Source organism: Sinocyclocheilus anshuiensis, unplaced genomic scaffold (assembly GCF_001515605.1).
Source record: "Sinocyclocheilus anshuiensis isolate Anshui unplaced genomic scaffold, SAMN03320099.WGS_v1.1 scaffold1815, whole genome shotgun sequence".
NCBI classification, from domain to species: Eukaryota; Metazoa; Chordata; class Actinopteri; order Cypriniformes; family Cyprinidae; genus Sinocyclocheilus; species Sinocyclocheilus anshuiensis.
Genome location: NW_015551104.1, coordinates 32,472 through 36,566, shown reverse-complemented (window position 1 = coordinate 36,566; position 4,095 = coordinate 32,472).

The following is a 4,095-nucleotide window of genomic DNA, read 5'->3' as shown; positions in this document are numbered from 1 at the left end:
TAAATATCATCATATAACTCCAATACGACATGTCTTTGTTGGTAAGTGTGTGTCTCCTCCTCTTTGCTGCCATCTTGTTTCTCCTAACTAGGTTAGGAGACCTTTCCAGCTCTCGGAGCGGAGACCAAATCTTAACACTTAGGAACCTTTATGAATCACTCTTAGGCCCCATTTACACTAGTGCATTTTCATTTTAAAACAATGTTTTAGAATGAAAACAATCCTGGTCTACACTGGCGTTTCCGCTGCGTTTCAGAAATGATCTCCGTCTACACTACACAACCGAAAACGCATGTCACGTGACCATTCATGCAGGTACAACCATAGATATGTATAGGTAGATTCCCTATTATTTAGATGGCAGATGCGTCTACGTGCTTAGAGAGGTCCAATGGGGAAACTACCCATACATATCTATGGGTACAACAATGAGCATGATGTTATTGTTTACACGGCCGTCAAGGATATGCAGAGCAAATGTGGGCAGCCACGCCATCGTTTTCAAAAGTCTCAGTTTTGGTTCGTTTACACTGAAACGCAACCCCGGAGTTTTCTAACTAAATCGGGGTCTGCAGCGTTTTCAAAAGTCTGTTTTCGAGGGTCGAAAACGCCAGAGTAGTGTAAACGATAGGCGTAACCATTGCAAAAGTTATGTGTTTTAAAACGAAAACACACTAGCGTAAATGGGGCCTTGTTATTAAATCTAGGAATAAGAGTAAAATTACGTCATTCTTAGAATTTTGACACACTTAAATATTGTGACAGTAACCCCACACAACAGTGGCCAAAAGTGGTGGATTTTTTTTTTTTTTATGACTCCACATTTCACTTAAATCATCAAAATAAGAAAGGGAAAAAAAAAACACTGGCCAGTGTTGCCAACTGTTTTCAATTGAAAGTAACTACAACAATTGTTATATGTTGTTAGATGGAGGTCATAATGGTGAGTTCACTGATCTATATAAATAGTCTTGGAATCTAAATAAGGTTTGTCCAAGAAATTGAAATTGATGGTTGCTAGGCTTTTGAAAAAAGTCTCAAAAGGGGTGAGGAAGTCACAAAATCTAGTGACAAAATCACTAAATTGGCAACATTTACACTGACTACAATATAATCAGTTATTAATATTTTTTTGGTCCTCTCTTGTTTTTGCATGTGTTCATCATTTCTTTGTGTGACAGCATGGCCAAAAATTATGACCACACAATTTGGCATGTTTCATTGCATTATTATCATGAATAAAACAGTTGACTCTTAAGCAACTATGCAACATGCTTACAAAATCATTAACACATTTTTTTTTCTTTTGGCCACTACTATATGGCAGTTCATTTACTTTCCAACTGACCGTCAAACCATGCTGCAAAAACTAGCCACTTTTATGAGGATTGTGGGCTTTCCTGGAGTTGTTGGAGCTGTTGTTGGAACTCATGTTCACGTCATTGATCCAACTGTAAACGAGGAGAAATACCAATAGAAAACAATTTCAAAGCATCAGTAATAATTTGTGATAACTTTGCACAATGCAAAGCATTTAAATAAATACATTGAAATATTAAATAGCGTCTTAATGAAATGATTGTATTGTAGTTACATTAAATGATTGGTGTTGTGCTGCTGTGGCTTCACATGAGCAGGCTCACTATTGGCTGATTCAGAGGTCGACGGCAGCCATTTTGGGTTGACATCATTGTAGTCCTTAGTTCACAACACTTAAGTGTCACCTCAGTCATCTGTGTGCATTGAATTTATTTAATACACGAGTTTCACAATTTGAGTTGAATTACTGAAATAAATGAACTTTTCCACGACATTCTAATTTATTGAGATGCACCTGTACATTAAATGATTGGTGTTGTGCTGCTGTGGCTTCACATGATCAGGCTCACTATTGGTTGTTTCAGAGGTCGAGGGCAGCCATTTTGGGTTGATATCATTGTAGTCTTTAGTTCACGCAACTTAAGTGTCACCTCAGTCAACACTTAAGAATCAGTCTTAGACTTTACTGAAAGTTGCTTTTAGCTTCTTTATAAAGGTCTCCTACTCTTAGACAAGTCCTACTTTTTACTAAGAATTTTTTGACACTTAAGTCAACGCTTAAGACTATTCTTCAGAGCATTTCTGAGAAGTTTTATACATACGGGAGACCAGATAAACATTTAAAAAATCTGAGGAAAAATGTCCCAAAACAGGTGAATGAATCTTCCTCAGAAGAGTGACAAAAACAGCAACTTTATTATAATATAAAGACTTATATTATAATTACATCCATAAGCTTTTTGTGAAATTTGGATTAACTCATTAAAGGGATAGTTCACCCAAAAATGAAAATTTTATGTTTATCTGCTTACCCCCAGGGCATTCAAGATGTAGGTGACTTTGTTTCTTCAGTAGAACACATATGATGATTTTTAACTCAAACCGTTGCAGTCTGTCAGTCGTATAATGCATGGCAATGGTAACAAAATCTATGAGAGTAAAAAAAACATGCACAGACAAATCCAAATTAAACCCTGCGGCTCGTGACGACACATTGATGTCCTAAGACACGAAACGATCGGTTTGTGCCAGAAACCGAACAGTATTTATATCGTTTTTTACCTCTAATACACTACTATGTCCAACTGTCTTTGGGCACGCGCACGGCATCCGGTGCATGAGGTGTGTACACGGTCTCATGATAGACTGCAACGGTTAAAGTTAAAAATCATCATATGTGTTCTACTGAAGAAACAAAGTCACCTACATCTTGGATGCCCTGGGGGTAAGCAGATAAACATCATATTTTCATTTTTGGGTGAACTATCCCTTTAATCTGTTGTTTGAGCACTTCATATTTAAAGAGAGAACTATAGTTTCCAAAGCCGGACATCGCTTATGATTTTCAAGGGCGTAGACTTTAGTAGAGGTGCTCTGACATGATCCTAACAATATCAGCCACTACTAAATTGTCCCTTGCAATAATTTTGATCAAACAAATAAATGTCTGTTGTCTGCCGTTATGTTCCCACCAATACCGAAATCAAACAATGCTTTTGCTTACTTAAATTATTTAACATTTTATTATGACATAAACTTGAACGCATTTTACTAATCAGACTTTTCCCAAACTATAATTCAAGAATAAAATGTTTGAAAACCAATGAAACATTTTGAAATATGATTCATTGCATCTAAATGTCGTACAATGCAAGGATGTTTTCATGCTGTGTATAATATAATACAGTACTATATAAAAAGTAATATGAGTATACCTGCATATAGTCTTCACTAAACCACTGAATGATGATGGCCCATTAGGGGAGGCCCTTTGTCTCTCAGCTGTGAATCACGAAATATTCATGGCCATTGTCTCTCCTTCACATACAACCTTTCTAACACAATCATGTCTTACAAAAGGTAAATCAATATATTGTTTTCTGTGAATGAGTGAACAGGACAATTTTCACATCAATTTGTAGCAAAATTCTAGTCCACATCCAGTTCTCAAAAGTAACAAATTGTAAAAGTCTCAAATTGTTAACAAATGTTCTGTATGTGTACGGCCTTATTTCAGTGACTTCCAGTGACAAAAAATAGTTAACCACACCTAAACATAGTTTTCTCAAAAACACAAATATGTACATTCATGCAGCTTACATATTATTGTAGCCCAGTTTGTGCTGATTATAGTGTAATCAGACTTTAGTCATTAATATTTTTTTAAGATACTGAAAAAGCACAAATGTCTGGGCATGTAAAAACTTTTCCAGGGACCCAAAACCCCTCAGACCCCAGAGGGTTAAAAATGTCCTTACCAGCAATCTTCAAAATATCTTCTTTTATGTTCAACATAAGAAAGCAACTCATACAGGTTTGGAACGACATGAGGGTGAGTAAATGATGACAGAATTTTAATTTTTGGGTGAACTATCCTTTAATGATTGTTAGGCTGTCTGGTTATTAGCTAGCAGCTCAAATTACAAATAGTTTGAGTTGCATAAATTGTTGTGTGCTGGGTTATTTGCCCAGTTAAAGAACTACTTGTGTGTTAATAATAGTTATAACGTTATGCAACCATTAGTCAGGAGTGTATGCAGTTAACATGGATCCCCT